The 18,341-nt window shown below is 40.0% G+C and overlaps 1 protein-coding gene across 1 annotated transcript in view; it reads left to right on the top strand.

Moving 5' to 3' along the window:
• The window catches only part of adamts9 (ADAM metallopeptidase with thrombospondin type 1 motif, 9), a 263,821-nt gene that overhangs the window by 170,872 nt on the left and 74,608 nt on the right, over nt 1-18,341 (top strand). The window lies entirely within an intron of this gene.

Below are 18,341 nucleotides of genomic sequence, written 5' to 3'. Positions count from 1 at the left end.
ATTGCTACATACGCATGCAGCAAAATGAGTTTGATAAGATCATTTATTTTTGGTGATATTGATTGATGGATGAATATTGGTCTGGATGCCAAGGGTAATTTGTTGCTCTTCTTTGAAAGATTTTTTACTTCTACCTAAGAGGACAGGTTTAACATGCCAAAAGAAAAATAGCATTTCCAAAAGTCCAGCACCCATTTGTACTACACTGAAGTGTTAGGTTGGATTTTTGTGTTCAAGCCCTAGAGTGGGACATGAAACCCATTACCACTGAATGCAGTTGTGAGAGCAGTATGAAATGAATAACAGTGAATGCCCTCAATGTAAACTAACAGCTGAAAGACAGGGGTGTGAAATGTGAAATTCACTGGAGGTGGGGGAGAAGTGGTGGGGGTGGGGACAGGGATTAAGAGTAACTGAGTCCAAGAAGTCAGGCAAAACTGGATAGTAAAACACATGACTCACCTGAGGAAGGAGTAACGCTCCAAAAGCTCAGATTTCAAACAAACCTGTTGGATTTCAACCTGATGTGAGACTTCTTACAGTAAAACACAGGCTTTGGAGAGACCTTCAAGTAAGGAGAGATGTGGCAGGATGGACTCACTTTGGAAGAGAATTCCAGAATATAGGAATGCTTAAGGCTCAGTAAGTAATCCAGGATTAAAATAAGAGTATGCACAGCAGGCCAGCATCAGGACAGGACAGGCCAGGTGGATTGTAGGGTTTGAGAAGGAGGAGAGGCATTTTTAAACTAGCATTTTGAATATCAACACCCTGAGCCTTTGGAAGTTGGTGAGATTCGAAAGGAGGTAAAAGTTGGTACAGTAGGAAAAGACCTGTGGGTGCTAACTGACTCACCGGGAAGTAACAAAGAGTTTTTGAGAGTAATGCAGTTGATGTAGTGTATGTGAATGCCCAGAAGGTGTTTAACAAGTTACCAGTATAACAAGTTTCTCAACAAGTTAAAAACCATGGAATAAAAAGCAAAAATGACAGCATGGATGCAAACATGGCTGAGTGACAGGATCAGAGAGCAGCGGTGAGCAGTTAATTTTTTGGTTTGGAGGTGGGTTTAGTGTGAGATGCTCCAAGGGTTAGTATTAGAATCACTGCTTTTCCTGATCTATATTAATGACTTAAACTTGTGTGTCCAGGACATAATTTGACATTTTGCAGACGAAATTTGCAAAACTTGGAAGTACTGTGTAAAGTGAGGAGGATACTGATGGATTTCAGGAGGGCATAGACTGGTGAAATAGGTGAACACGCAATACAGAAAATATAATGCAGAGAAATGTAATTTAAGTGAAATTTAATGTGTAGTGTGCAGTTATACATTTTGGTGGGAAGAATAAGGAAAGGCAACACAAACTAAAGGGTACAATTCTAAAGATAGCTCCTATAAACCCCACTGGAGTGAAACATTCTGGCAGGTGGTGGGAGGGGGAGGGGGGGAGGGCTGGGGAGACAGAGGGGGAGGGAGGTGCTAGCGGGCCTGGAGACTTCAGTCGTGGGCCCGCTAATAGCATTTAAATTATTGTAAAATTAGGATTTAAATACTTACCCTGCCTCTCCGCCGATTTCCGGCACTGAGCGGACACTGACGAGAATGCTGTGTTGGAAGATGTTGTCACAGCAGAAGAACATGCGTGAATCCCTTGCAGCGCCCAAGTGGGATTCTCCCGTCCCACTACTCTAAAAAAACTAGCGCAGCAGGTTGGGAGAATCGCCTCCACCCACAAAGGATCTGGACAGAGTAGTTCAGGAGAAACCAGTGACACTGATTTAAGGTGAATGAAGTGACACTCCACTCGTCTTGATTTACTTTTCTCCATTTCCTTATTTGTTTTCTAAAATCCAATAAGATCACGTCAGACAATTGTTGTTTGCTGAAAAGACTCAATGTAAGCGAATAATCAATCTCCATTGATGTTATTGAGGTGTAAGCCCCATGCCTTTATATCAAGCATTCCTTTCGTCTATTGGAACTAATTTCAAATATTGAATGGAAAAAGCACAGATTATTGAAACAATATCTTATTTCTACATTTTCAATTTGTAAAACTCATCAGGCAGTTAATCTGCTGTACTGGGATTGCTGTTTCTTCAATCAGACTCTGCAGTACAAGGAAATTTACAAATCTACAGATGAAAATGGAAAATGTTGTAATTCCGTCTCCCACGGCAACACAGTGGTTAGCACTGCTGCCTCACAGCATCACGTCCCCGCTTCAATTCCCACCTTGGGTCATTATCTGTGCAGAGGCTGCACTTCCTCCCCGTGTCTGTGTGGGTTTCTATTGAGTGCTCCAGTTTCCTCCCACAGTCCAAAAGACTTGCTGGTTAGGTGCACCGGCCGTGTTAAGTTCTCCCCCAGTGTACTCAAACAGGTGGCAGAGTGTGGTGACTAGGGGATTTTCACAGTAACTTCATTGTAGTGTTAATGTAAGACTACTTGTGACATTAAGAAATAAACTTAAAACATTGATTTCCAGAAGTCATTTCTAAATCAATGTTCATGTATCTGAAAATATGATCAGAACATTACTTATTCATTGAATGCTTGAACAAGAAATTAGGAATTGGTTAATGATTTTTAAGGAGATGTATTAAAAATAGTAAAGAACAAATTGAACCCACTGTCAAAATATGTAGAAGTTTTCAGCACCTGTTTCATTTCCAGTGTCTGCATTTTGTCTCGCAACCCATTCAAATGTTTACCTCTTCAGATTCATTTCTGATGTCCAGGCCAGTTTTTCACATTAAGATTTCTTCATGCTGTGTAGAAAAGGTGTTTCTTGTTCTTGGAACAGCCTAGGTATCATGGTCTCCATGCCTAGGATTGAATACCTCCAAAAGATGTTAAACTTGGTCAGCAATTTATTCTTTTTTTCAAAAGATTATTATAGACTTAGTGGATCAAAGTCAGTGGTATCTACAAATAAACTATTGTTGATTTAGAAATTCATGTCAATTATTATTTGGTTCATGTGTAAAGGAAACGAGACTTTCATGATTGCTCAAATCTGTGTCCGGTATGGTTAAAATATGCAATATAGAATTAATATAGAAATATTAATGTACAATTATGGAAATTTTAGTGCAAGTGCAAACTATCTTGCCTGTGCAAGGTCAGCCTCACAATATTGGATCATTTTAATCCCATTTTATTGAATTTTAAGAATTTTATTCAACTGCCTCTGAAATCTTGTGATTAACTTGGATTTAATAGCCATTTATGATAATGTATTCTACGTTTTAGTTATCTTTTGCTTGAAAAATGTCTTCTAACCTTTCCGTTTCATGTTCCCTTTGCTGATCCTTAATGTATGCCCCCTTTTTACAAATTCACTGAAGAATAGAAATGATCTTTTGTTAGTTATCTTCTCAAATCCTTTAATATTTTCAGTCACATTTACCACTTCTTCTGGTGAATTCAAGTCTCTCATGATAACAATGTTTCCTATCTTCTAAATTGTCCCAGTGAATCTACTTTGGAACTTCTCCACACTTCAGTATCTCATTTAAAACCTTGGACAGAATCATTATTGCAGCCTTGTTTATGAGTTCAAGACCTCTGTTCATAAACCTAGGGTCTCATTTGCTCTTGGTACACCTCTTTCTATTTCCTGCATTTTAGAATTTATGAATCTGCACCTTTATCTGCATCTTGGGGAATAGGGGACGTTTCTTTGGCTATTAATGTAGCTAGTCTGTTGAGATAATTTTTGTCCCCAGGTAGTTAAATGTTTTAGCATTGGCATCAAATAATTTATAAATATTAAAAATCATATATATGAAGGAAGTTCGTGTCCAAAAGTGCTATTTTCTTTCATCATGATAGTTGTCACACTTTTATGTAAATATTTAATTCTCTATATAATTGCTTATAATTGTATTTCTTTGTGTGAACAGTTCTACATCATGTTATTGATGAACGAATCAGATAATTCAAAATGATTTTCTAAAAATGAATTAGCCTTTTTTTCATAATTAACTGAATTTATAACATCTAAAATAGATGTTTAAACAAATGAAAACATTCAAATGACTGACTTCATGTTGATGCAATATTTCTTCATTGAATTGTCTTTGCTTTCACTTAAGTTTTTACTTCAAGCCCTCAGTCTGTTTCAAAACCCACAGCTGCATCAGGGAGCTTTTTTTTGCTTCCAGTCGTTGAAGAGAAATTTTAGCTACATCTTTGCATTGAATGTGTGCAGTTTGGAGAAATTTCTAGCATGCAATCTGTCCAACAGCAGTTTAAGAGCAGCAAGGTTCTGCACATTCTGTGATTTTTGCTTTTTCAAGCAGCTTTGATAGAAATTAGAGAGGGAATTGTGAAAGCTTTTTGAGAGGCTGCACCCCGAGTCAGGCTGTTCCAATACAGCTGCTATAGCATTGGCATCTACCCAACGCTATGGAAAATTGCCCAGGTATGCCCTGTCCATAAAAAGAAGGATAAATCCAATTACTGTCCTGTCAGTCTCTCAATCATTGACAGTGCTACCAAGTGGCACTTACTCACCATTAACCTGCTTATCGATGCTCACTTTTGGTTCCAGCAGGACTACTTGACTCTATGCCTCAAACACAGGTCCAAACACAGATAAAAGTGTTGAAATTCAGAAGTGAAGGGAGAATGATTGTCCATGACATCAAGATACCAGCTGACTAAGTTTATCATCAAGGAGCCATTTCAAAATTGAAGTCATAGGAATTAGGGGGAAAAATGATTGAAGTTATTTCTAGCTGTATAAGGTACTGGTGAGGCCACATCTGGAGTACTGTGTACAGTTTTGGTCTCCTTACTTGAGAAAGGATATACTGGCACTGGAAGGGGTGCAGAGGAGATTCACCAAGTTGATTCCGGAGTTGAGAAGTTTGGCTTATGAGGAGAGACTGAGTAGACTTGCACTATACTCTTTGGAATTCAGAAGAATGAGGGGAGATCTTATAGAAACATATAAGATAATGAAAGGAAATAGATGTGATAGAAGCAGGGAAGCTGTTTCCACTGAAACTAGAACTAGGGGGCATGGTCTCAAAATAAAGGGGATTAGATTTAGGCTTGAGTTGAGGAGGAACTTCTTCAACCAAAAGGTTGTGAACTTGTGGGATTCCCTGTTTAGTGAAGCAGTTGAGGCTATCTCATTGAATGTTTTTAAGGCAAGGATAGATTTCTTTTGAAAGTATAGGAATTAAGGGTTAAGGTGAGTGGGTGGGTAAGTGGAGCTGAGTCCATGGAAAGATCAGTCATGATCTTATGGAATAGTGGAGCAGGCTCGAGGGGCCAGATGGCCTACTCCTGCTCCTAGTTCTTACGTTCTTACATTCACATAAGAAGATGGTTGTGATTGTTGGGGCCAATTATCTCAATCCTAGGATATCAATACAGGGGTACCTCAGGGTAATGCCCAAAGTCCAATCATCTTCAACTATTGCATCAATGACCTTCTCACCAGCATAAAGTTAGAAGTGGGGATGTTCTCTGATGTGTACATGGTGTTCATTACCATGCAAGATTCTTCAAAAACTGAAAATCAATTAGACCCCCAGTTATGAATGTGATTGTTGGAATTGATGGGGGCTGTTAGAGTACAAATTGACATAAAAGCAAATTACTGTGGGTGCTGGAATCTGAAACCAAAAGAGAAAATGCTGGAAAATCTCAGCAGGGCTGGCAACATCTGTTATGAGAGAAAAGAGCTGACGTTTCGGGTCAGGTGACCCTTTGTCAAAGGGAAAAGACATAGAAAGTATGACTTTGGACATGTTCAGAATATACAAATCCTATCATGCAGGGTGGCTGCACATATTTCAAATTTAGAGAGTCGCCGTTGTTTTTGAAGCTGCATCTGACCAGAAATTTGAAAAAAAAACAAATTTTCAAGAATACCCAAAGACTACCAACCACTAAACACTTCAGTAAATGCACTAGGCCTGGCACAGCCATTCTCCATGACACCAGTTAGGCTGTGTAATGGAAGAGGAGAGGAATGGAATCCAAAATCCAGCCAGGAGTCTATCAAAAATATTCAAACTGTTCCCTGAACATTCTCAGCATCAGGAGGCAAGAAAGAGGTAGATGTAGTTGCTACTCCTCTCATACCAGCAGTGACCAGCTAAGAGTGCATTCATGAATGTAACAAACAATGACCTGGATTTTGTGATAATTTGAACAGTGAAACTTCAGTATTGATGTAATCACTTCTGGAGTGAACATCTGTACAGTTAATTGTGGAGATTCAAAAGTTACTGTCAGTGATTCTATGCTTCTTCAGAGGATGCAATGTTGAAATCCCCACAGACTGCAGTCAAATAGAAATCACTGAACTGACAACAATTACCCCTTTATACTGTTGATCCTTCTCTAAAAATCCTTGAAAAAGTTACACTTTGTTGAATGAGCTAAAACAGGGTTTCTAACGATGCTCTAGGTTCATAATTGATGCTCAACATCATGGTCCTAAAACACTAATTTAAACTTCATCCTTTTTCCCATTATGGAACAAATCAATTATTTTAAATAATAGTTTTTATAACACACTTATAATACTTTGCTATTACCTTAATCCCAATTTTTATTTCACTCTCTGAACATTTTGAAATATAAGTGAAAAAGTGTATTTGAACACGTGGGGTAGGATTTTCCAGCCCTTTCTGCTGGTAGGACCTTCCAGTCCTGCTGAAGTTGACAGGTTCCCTGGTGGCAGGACTGGAGATCTCACCAGTGCAAGCCACTTCTGCTGCAGGAAAACCCACTGCTAGGCAGGAATGGAAAATTCCAGCCCTGATTTCTGCATGTCTTAATACTTCAATGCAATTTGCTGCTTATCCTGCTTGCTGCCGTTGTTGTTGTTGAATGCATGGAGATCTCCCTGACTTAGATCCAGGTTCAAACTAATGTCGGGAAGGAGGAATTCCATGCCACAGAGGTCTCTAGATCCTTGTGGACAGCATTCTTTAAGGTCTGAGACCATCCTGTCATTTCACCACTGACTGTGAGATCTGAGCCTTAACACTGAAAACAAAACATAAAACATGCATTATAAAGAACAAGGAAGTCATATAAGTTTTAGCAGGAGTCGGAATAAAAGCAGTCCAGATGAATTAGTTCAATAAATGCACAGAGCAATGCAGAACGCAAAGCCCTCTGCTGACCTAACTGTGTACTTCAGTTAGCCAGTTCATGTATTGCTTTATGCTGTAAAGGGAAGTTTTAACAGTTTCTCCCACTGTTTCTTTCATGAGGGCATTATTGAATACAAAAAACAGAAAATGGCATTGTATTTATACAAAGCAGTGATTAGGTGATGCTTGAAGTATTGCAGAGTCCTGCTCACACCATTATGAGATACTGAAGTATTGCAGAGTTCTGCTCATTCCGTCATAAGACATTATAGAGCCCAGTGAAAATGACAGAATAATACCAGAACTGATAAATTATGGTTGTGAGAAAGGCTTATAAAAGGAAGCATTTTCTGCAGACAGATTTTTAAGGGAATAAATACTGAACCATAAACACCAACAACAAACCTAAAATATCAGCATATTTCTAGTTTGAGGATCTTTTCCAAGCTGCCCCAAAATGTCACTACTAATATTCTGTACATAGACAAAACCATATGTACACAAATACTGACATCTTACAGGTACACATTGCTGCCATGTGGGACACGACATATATATATATTCCTGGATGCATCAATCAGCAGAGTTGCGCGATCAGGTGATATGAGCATGTTGGTCTTGTACACATTCAGTAACAGGCTCGGGTCAGGAATTTATTTTTTGGAAGTCCCAGGATAGAATAAGGCCCACAAAAGAAAAAAATCCAAACATATGAATTAGTGTCAGCTGTGGCTCAGCTGTTAGCGCTTTCTGAATCAAAAGGTTGTGTGTTCCAAGTCATGAGCACAAAGATCTAGGCTGGTTGTCTAGCACAGCATTGCACTGTCAGAGCTGTCATCTTGTAGAAGACATGTTAGTTGGAGGCCCCACCTGTCCTCTGAGATGAATGTAAAAAGTTATATGTTGCAGTGGAGCTATTCTTAATGTGCTGCCCAATATTTATGTCTCAGTCAACATTACCAATAAAACATTTGGTATATCGAGTCTGCACTGACTCTCCAAAAGAACATCTTACCCACATCCGTAAGCCTGCACATTTACATTGGCTAATCCACCTAACCTGCACATCTTTAGACTGTGTGAGGAAACTGGAGCACCTGGAGGAAACCCACACAATCACGGGGAGAATGTGCAAACTCACCACAGACAGCTGCTCAAGGCAGCAGTACTAACCACTGCGCCCCCTAATGCACATCCTTCTTTCTCTCCTCTTGTCTTCTCCATGGAGGTTAATGGATAAGAAAATGGAAACATGTAAAGTGAACAGTTAATTTGATTTGGTCAGTTTTATACTATTGTCAGAAGTTAAAATGACCCCTAGAGAAACTATCTCTCCTACCAGGACATTAAGGAGCAAAATAAAGAAGAACTTCTTCATGCAAAGACTATGGAAATCTGGGACATTTTCCTTTTAAAAAGGTGGTACTTGAGGCAGGTTTTGGGATTCTCTGAAAAGAGGTTGATGGTGAAGTGCAGGCATTTGTCGTAGAATTCCAGAGTAGAACCAGCTGAAGATATGGCTGCACAAGAGCCAGAGTGTAAAGGATAGAGAGTCTAGGGAAGGTTATCAGACTGGAGAATGTTATAGGGATAAGGAAGAGCGGGGCTTTGCAGGTATTTAAATGCAAGGATGATTATGTTAAATTTAAAACATTTGGGGTACCATTGTAGGTCAGCAAGCACTGGAATGATAAGTGAACAAAATCTGGCACATCTAGCGGCACTGCAGTCACAGAGCTTATAATGCACTGACATTTACGGAGGATATGAGCCCATTTAGGATTAATGGAGAAATCCACTAATGGATTCTTCACCACTGGCTACCACATGCTTAACTTCACTGGTTAATATACATGTTGGGATTCATATAGTACCACACACTCAAAGATTGGCCTGATCAACAAGCTTGTAAATAATTCCCTAGCCATTTATTCACTCTGCAGGCTTGACGCAGAAGGAGAATGCATCAATGATTCCCTCTGGGACAGTGACTACCCTGATCAGATTATTGTTCACTATGTATCATGCAAACTCGCAGATGGGTTAAAAGTCCTCATTTGGAACTGAAAAATGCCTGGTCCACCTCAAATTATCCCAGAAATGTAAAGTATCTCAAAACTTTGAACAACAGGCTAAGCAAGTCATTTCACACTGCTGTTATGCAGCGGCTATGCTGGTGGTATTTTTCCCTAACATGATACCTCCAACAGTCCAAAAAGACATTATGTCCATTAACAATCAAGTGACAGCTCCAGTGCTATGCCAGATATGTAGGCCGTATGCCTCAGTGATTGGCTCATTGAATTAAACAGCATGTTCCTTTGATTATTCATAATAAACAGAGTACAGATCATACCCAACCAGCCCACGCTTGTAAAACCAAAGTGTTTAGATGTGATTCCACAATTGGGTAGCACTTGCTAAAAAACATGCCGAGTGCGCTAATAGCTACAATAATGGAGTCCTGCTATGGCCTAGTGGTATAGGTCACTGACCTGGTAAACTCCAAACCTAGAGCAATCACTTTAGGTTCAAATCTCGCCATGGTTTTAATCTGAATTCTAAAACAAAGCAGCTACAATAACAACAAATTTATGATGATCAGTCAATCTTGTAACATGGCCCATTTGTGCTTTCTAGAAGTGGCACCTCCATGTCAAGATGCCCTTGAAACAAGTTGTTTATTTGTGTGCCTTGTGGTTGTGGTTGTGCATCCTCCAGCCAAAGTGCAGCGGTCATGGCAACAGCCATTTTCAATGGGGAGGCTTTTTTGGGCAATAGATCAGCCATGTTCTTCTCTCACTGGGAGCCTTCAGTAAAATGGTGACAGTTTGGAAGTGGCCCTTATGTGGGGACTTAAGTGACTTCATTGGGTGTCTGGTGGGTGACTGTGTCACTGAGGTTCCTGCTTGTAGTAATATCCCATGCCGGCGGGCAGACATTGGGTTTGCCTTCCATCACCATTTTACATGGCATTCCACTTCCCAGTCTATGTCCAAATGGCTGGTAAAATGCAGCCCCATGTTTATGAGTGATGTCAGAAAATAGATACAGGTAGATCGGGAAGAGAAGGGGCCCCTTGCATGGATGCTAGGGAGACTCCAGAATAATAGTTTAGCGGGGGAAAGGAAAGCCACTGGTGAAGATGCAATGTCTAAATTCTGAATGAAGGACCATTGGATCAAGCTGAACAACAGTGGAGGAGTGTTAGAGGAGGATGACACAGTCAGCTGTGTTAAGGGCTGATAAGAGGTTAAGGAGGAGTGCAGAGAGAATGCATCAGAGTCACAGAGATTATTGCTCATGACTTTGCTTGGTGTTGTTTCAGTGTAATGTGAGAAGTAGAAAGTTGCTTTGAGGGATTCTGCATGTGGCAGCAATTTTATATCTTGCTGTTGAAGAAAGATGAAACTTAGCATTCCAACTGTTACAGATATGGGTTTGTGTGGTTGCAATTAACTTTAAACTGTTACTAGTGCTTATTGCCTGGAGTCAGCTTCATTTTAAATGTAAAGTTACCTTCTTTTGGCTCATTTTTCCCAATAAATCAAACATTTGAAACATCTTCAAAAACTCAAACTTGCTTAATCACTGTGCAAACTGCTATGGTATCACATTTTGATCTGAGTACAATGTATACATGCTATCTATTAAATCGTAATTGCCATCATTTTTGATGGTTTCAGATCCACAGCTGGACACAGCCTCAGCAAACAAGGGCCAGCACTCCATGTATGTCTGTAAATGTAGCCATGCCTCTTCTCTGCTTAGTAACTGGCTCCTCCTGCTGTGTGCCACCTTGTCCTGCAAGAAAGAATGAAATGTATCAGAAAAATTTGTACAAGTGGTTTGACTGTCATGATTGGATAGCTAGTAGTGAGCGTGAGATATAGCTGTAAAGTTTGTAGAATCCTAAGTGTGTGAAGGTGGTGCATAGGAATATCAGGTGTAAGCTCTGGTGGGTAGAACCTTTTGGTAGGTGAGTGTTGGGCAGATTTTTTAAAAATCGTTCATGGGATGTGGACATCGCTAACAAGCCAGCATTTATACCTTGTCCTAACTGCTCTTAAGATACTGAGCAGTCTTCTTGAACTTCTGCAGTTAATTGTGGTGTAGGTACATCCAGAGTGCTACCAGGGACCATGCTATTAGGAAGGAAGTTCCAGGAATTTGAACTTCCAGCAGTAGTGATGGATTCAGTGATGATTATGCCTTTGAATGTGAAGGAGAGATGGGTTAGGTTCTCGTTCATTAGAAGTGGTCATTACCTGTCCTTTTCCGGTGCAAATGTTATTCATCACTTCTAAGACTGAATGCTGTCCAAGTCTTGTTGTGTACAGGCAGGGGCTACTTCAGTATCTGAAGAGTAACTAATGGGTATGAACACTATTCAGTGGTGCATTGGGCTGTGTATGCTCGTGGCGCAGCTGGTGAGATCTGGCATGTGAAGATACATGAGTGGTCTTGACCACTCACATGAGGTTGCTGAAATCTTTGCAGCACTGCACCCATTTCCTCAGGGTTTGGTTCCTAGCATTGACCATGGCACAGCCATCTAATCCGAGTGGCTTTGTCAAGTTTGTCTGGAGAAACTCCAGATCCCGTCTGGATAGGTCACATCTTTCCCTCTCTCCACTTTCTGCACCAAGGTGCCCAGTGAACATTAGAAAACCTCAGAGCATCTTCTCTTCCATATTGCATCTTAATTCATTCCTCTTTTTTCTTAGACTTTGCTCCACAACTGTTCCAGTAATTGCTCCAACCGGAATGCACCATTCTTTTCAGCAGTGCAGGTCAGCTTCAGATAGTGCAGGCTAACTTTGAAGTGTTGCCAGTCTGGTACAAAGTTGTGCTGTGGAGATGCCAGTATTGGATTGGGGTGGGCACAGTAAGATATCTCACAATATCACGTTAAAGTCCAACAGGTTTATTTGGAATCATGAGCTTTTGGAGCACTGCTGTTTCATCAGGTGACTGGAGATTAGTTCACATACATGGCATATATAGGCAAAGTCACAATTGCAAGATAATTACAGATTGGAATGTGAAGAGTGGTTGGAATGCGAGTCTTTATAGGTAATCAAGTCTTTATAGGTACGAACAGTATGAGTGGAGAGGGGGATAATCACAGGTTAAAGAGGTGTGAATTGTCTCAAGCCAGGACAGTTCATAGGATTTTGCAAACTCAGGCAGTTTAACTGCGGTTACGTCTAGTGTGACATGAACCCAGGATCCCAGTTGAGGCCATCCTTGCGCATGCGGAACATGGCTATCAGTTTCTGCTCAACGATTCTGTTTTGTCATGTGTCTTGAAAGCCGCCTTGGAGAACACTTACCCCATAAGCTATACAACTATTCGACAGCAGTTGCTGCACACAGTGATCATATGAACTAGCAGGCAACACAAGTTTGGTGTCCTTCTTCATCAGAAATCAGTTAATCGTTTCCAGAATTTTTTGAATTCTGCACGCCCTGCCTCACCACCACCACCAGAACAATTTTGAAACATGATATCCCATATGAAGTCATTTAAAAGAGATCAGTTTAATTCAGGCTACAGGCAGCTTTGGATCCAGATCAAAACATGTTGGTGTATATAGACAAGGGTAAAAAAACATAGTTGGTATAATAGTTAACATTTATAGAGGCATATGCATATCCTTTGCATTAACAAGCACAAGTAGATAAATTCAGAACCAAGTGATCCAATTGGCTAAGTAGCAGACAGTGAAGCACGGTGACAAACTGAATTCCTGATATATATAGGAATGGTAAGAATGAAGCTTTCGGCTGTGCTTCATGCTTCTGTGTTTTAAGCATGCTGCAATATATATTGCTTGGGTATCTGTTGACTCAACCAATCTGGATAGACTGGTTGAATCAAATATTTTTCAAAATAATACATTCGAAAACTACCCCATCATAACCAGAACTACTTAAAAATGTAGGTGTTGTTTCGAGAGTTTTATTTATTTCCAAATTCATTACTCATTTGTTTGAAGATATTTCATTCAAGATATGGGGAAATGTAAATCATCAATAAATTCAGAAAGAATGTGTTTGAATGATGTAGTCCTGGAAGCCTGTTCCAGGATCTTCATTCAAAAGAGGCTGTTCATTGTGATCCAGCATAAAGGATGGCCTTCCCTAAAGTGGACAAGGCTCCTTTAACTTTCATGGTTCTTTGATGCTGAGTTTCCTATACCACATTTAATCCATCATCAACACCTTTACAGCATTGCATCAGTGCACCCCTACTTCATTCTGAATCTGTGCCTTATCATTTCAATTTCTCCACTGTTCTACAGTCTGTGTCCTGTTCTGCATGAATTGCTGCACATAGATTTCTCACTTCCTGCAGGGTCTAATGGCTATGATTTCCAAATTTCTTATTACCATTTTCAGATCTCTGCACAACCACACTGCTGGGTCAACCTTCATTAGGGATATTTGCAAGCCTGCAACTACCATATTTCTGATGCCAGATTATTTGTTGACTCCTTTACTCCGCCACTGGAGGTTGCTATTTCACCTGTTACACCCCCTGCAACCTGTATTTGAAAGCAAATCAGCTGCACCTTTGAGTAAGGATCTATACCCTGTACCCCTCATTCATACAAGAGCAAAATACTGCAGATGCTAGAAATCTGAGATAAAAACAGAAAATACTGGAAACACACAGAGAGTCAGGCAGCATCTGTGGGTTGAGAAACAGAATTGGTTTTTCAGGTTGATGACCTTTTGTCAAAACTGAAAGAGGTTGGCGCTACTTATTTGCAACACAAGTGGGTTGGCCTCCAATTCTAATTGATCCCCTTGGAGAACAAGGCAAACCAATAGTTTGTTGGGAATTGAGTAATTTGATCATGCCTAGATGCTGCAGAGTGATTTTAAGCTATCTGCATTATGTAATTGGATCCAATCATTTCCAGGCAGTTCTCAGTGCTAACACATATTCACAGACTGGGCAGGGCTCACACTCCTTGTCAGGAGCACACACAACATTTATGCTACTAAGTTCAGTGCGGGCACTCACACTACACCCTCAACGTGCCAGCGCCCTCCCCCTTCCCCATCTACACCACCAACCTACCTGCCCTCCCAATTCCTGCAGGGAAAAGTCAGAGTGTCTGACCTTTTCCAGACAATGTAACTGGGCTGGGAAACACTCTGGCTAGGCATGCTAAAGTTATGTTAATTATAATACTAATGCTCAGGGTATACAGGCATTGATTGATGAAGTACCATGAACATACCTAAAGAGAGGCTTCTGGGACACTGGTGTTGATTAGGAAAGAAACAGTCTTATATAATGTTGCATTCCGTAAATAAATCTAGTTTTAAGTTAAAGTTTGGCATCTCATTTTCTTCTCCACCATCTGGCTTCAGATTGAAAAAGCATGGTAGCTGAGAGTGGTTGCCTGAAGGTGAAGATTAGAAAGTAAGAAACATTTTTTTCAGACAGGAGAAGATAAGCTGAGTTGCTCTCAGTTATTTTTGGCAAAAGTAAGTATAAATTGTCAGGGCACAATTACCCACCAATGTTCTCTGAGCCTGAACCTTGTGACCAGTATGGGTGGATATATGGACACAGGTTAAGTCTTCACCGTAGAGAAAACAAAGTGTGGCCTTGGCATTGTTGCTTCCTAACAAAAGTAAAAACAGAAGCAAAGTTTTTTGTTAGCTGGATGCTAGTCAGTTGGATATTGATGAAGACTTGGATCTTCTATTAAGCTTCATGGATGAAATTTAGAAGAAAGATGATCTTGTAAATACCGATGTGACATGGTTAAATTTTAAGCTTTGACATAGGGTCATCTGGACTCGAAACACCAGCTCTTTTCTCCCCTTACAGATGCTGCCAGACCTGCTGAGATTTTCCAGCATTTTCTCTTTTGTCTTCCTTACCTGTGGTTGGTGCTTTACTTTGGGTGGTCACTCATTTTCATCAATTTCTACATGATGTTGCCAGATTCTGGTGAGGGTACTGATGGTTACATGGTGCTTTTGAGTTGCAGCTGATGGTCCACAGGACTCTTTTCTCTATGAAAAGAGAAGGTGGCATCTTACTTTGAATGTACAACAATGCTTCTTCAATTTGTATAGTGCATTATTTTGCATTTGTGCATGGTTGAACAATTCCAAGTAACGTATACCCTGCAAATGATAAAACATGATTGATAAGATATTAACTGTAGGTTATGAGAGGTCCTTTATCTTCACAGACCCAAGGTTGTCAAATATTTCTCCCTATCAAGTCTAGCTTTCATTCAAATCGTGTCACCATAGTCCAATCTATTATATATGTTTTCCTTTTACTGCATGATACTGGATGCAGACATAATGATAAAATTGGGAAAAGTGTTCCACAGTGAAGTGATAGGATTCTTCACAATCACAGTGAAATTGCAATGATTCAAGGAGAAGTTGATGCAGCAAGCGGAATATCATGGTGTGAAATGGAAAGCAGACCTTATGAAGGAGTGAGATTGTAAACTGTGAACAGATTGAATAAAGACTTTTGCACACATTTACTGCTTTACTGTGTTTTCATTTAGCATTTGAATCTGTTGTTTTTGACGTGACTGTAGGCATATCTAATTACATAAACTTGCATTCATGTGGGAATAGGACCTCCTCAATTATCATGATGCTCTGCTTGACACAAATCTGTAGGTTGATCCCTTGGGATTTGTCTCCTCAGGATTTTATTGTAGGTGAGCATACTGTTTATTCAAAGATAAAGAATAAAACGAGTAACTTTGGGAACGTTTTGAGCCTTATCGTCAATTTCCTCTTAAAATCAGTAGAAAGTTGTTGGTATGTCTGTGCTGTCCTGTAAGAATCAGTGTTGAGTGATCTGAACAATTTTTGAGCTCAAACCTCATTTAAATAAAACTGCAGTTTCTGTAAGGCTGCTACAGTTCATCCAGTTGTGGAAGGGCAGAAAAATTAGGCTGCTGCCAAGCTGAGATGGCTGGCAGTTGAAACTAGGAGGGTTGGGGCGGGGAGGTGCAGTGTGGAAGGGTGAGGGCAGAGGTGTGAGGAGTGGGACCTGATCATGACCAGAATTTTTGGGAGTCATGCAGAGGGAAGACTCCTGCTCCTTCTGCTCCTCCTCCCCCCGCCATCCCCCCAAAAATGTAAAGTTTCTCCATTTAAAAAAAAGACTTCTAGCAGCCTCTTTAAAAACCACACGTTGGCCACTCATCATGTTTTACAAAAGAGTGGAGTGTACACCAACCAGCTGTGTCTGAAGATTACAGTCAGGGTTTGACAACCAGTATTATATCCCAATATATATATTTGAGTAGTCTCAAGGCAGGAACATCCAGGCAGAAAAAGCTGGGCAATGCACAGGCCCCTCCAATGTGCATGGGCACTTATTTTATCATATATTTTCATTTTGATTTCAGAATTTGCCCCTTCACTAACATCAGTCATTATGCATAAATTAATATATTCACTCTCATCATGTGTACCTCCTGATATAACTTGTGCAATGGTAACTGGTTTTATTTATGTAAAACTGAAAATCAATAGAGTTGATAACGTCTACAATACATTTTGTAATCACGTGCTGTTGTAAAGACATCTTCCATGCAATGTACAAGTTATATCAGTGACTTTTGTTAAGTCCTAGATCTCTTGAACATAAATAATTTGGTTAACTAACGAAAGTAATGTTTATACACAAATCTGCCACATGAATTTTCATATGCTATCAAATATCAATAAAATATCACCTCGGAGGCATTAACATTTAATTGATATCACCTAAAGGACATTAGTGAACCAGATGGGTTTTGCTGATAATCAGCATGATCATAAGTAGATTCTTAATTCTCAATGTTTTTTATTGAATTCAAATTCCACTATCTGCAGTGGTGGGATTTAAACCCGGGTCCCCAGAACATTAGCTAAATTTCTGGATTAATTGTCCAGCAATAATACCACTAGTCACAGCAATGTGGCTGAATTTCAATTGCCTTCTGAAATGGCCACTCATTTTAAAGGCAACTAGGGATGGACAATAAAAGCTGGCCCAGCCAGTGATACCCATGTCCCACAAATGAATAAATTAAAAATAATATCTAAAACATAAATTTAACTTTCATTATTACAACCTTAACTGTTACAGAATGCAATAAGACATTGAACATATGTATCCAATGGAATTCAGAACTATAGAAGCATCATTTGGTTATATTTTGTACTGCAGCTTGAAATGATTCTTTATATTTACATCTTACCCACGAATCATGCTTGGCCAAGTGGTAATGACCTTGTGGCTAAGCTTATAACTTCCTCTGACTCAAAGTGCTAAGATCATCCATCACTGTGCTAAAGCAAAAAATATATTTACTTATCTTTATCCACTTTATTCAAACAAGACTCACTGCATTTTCTCAATCCTCAATTCTCAACAAAAAACTCCTTAGCACGCAGTTTCAGTGTATCTTTTTTTCTTTGTTCACTTGTCTTGCCTTTCATGTATCATCCCTAGAGTAATGGCAATGGCCTTGATTAATTAGCACTTGGAATGTGAGGCCGTTTGAGAAAAGACATTTTTGAATGAAACCTATCCCTGAGGGTTTCCCTTGACGTAGAAAGAGAATATTACAGTGACAATTAAAAAATAATGTCGGTTATGAAAACATAATTTATTTCATTTCTCAGGAATTCTGCACAAGGTTTATTTTCGGTGTTTCATGTTAAGTCCTTTGATTACAAACAAGGCAAACATTTTGAATGACGGTATTATGCTGGCAACTGGAATTGTAACTTTGCAAATTGAGGAGACTCTGGGCCCGATTTTACCATCGCGTTGTGCCTGTTTTTGGGTGCAAAAACTTGGTAAAATCGAGCGTGAGGTGATAACTGCGATCCGCGCCTGCCTCTGTACTGGTTCCCCCTTTATTAAGGCCCCAAAAATGGCCATGATCAGGACTGCGCCCGAAGCGAGTGCAACGGCCATTTAAGTGCATCTGAGTCCATTTAAATTGATCTAATGGGCTGTACGCCCAACCTTACCGGCACTTCCCCCTTTACCACTGCGCTCGCCCATCTGGAGTTGGTGCAAAACAGACATGCTCCATATAAATCTGGTTCAGGCTCTCCAACAGTGAGGGTTAGTGAGAAGGTAGGTGCTAAGCATCCGACAGCTCGCTGCTTGAGATCAGTGATAGAGCTGCGGGGGAGCAGGGACA

The sequence above is a fragment of the Carcharhinus amblyrhynchos genome, chromosome 3 (genome assembly GCF_965287045.1).
Source record: "Carcharhinus amblyrhynchos chromosome 3, sCarAmb.v2.hapA, whole genome shotgun sequence".
Taxonomy (NCBI): domain Eukaryota; kingdom Metazoa; phylum Chordata; class Chondrichthyes; order Carcharhiniformes; family Carcharhinidae; genus Carcharhinus; species Carcharhinus amblyrhynchos.
This window is presented reverse-complemented; position numbering and strand designations above follow the sequence as displayed.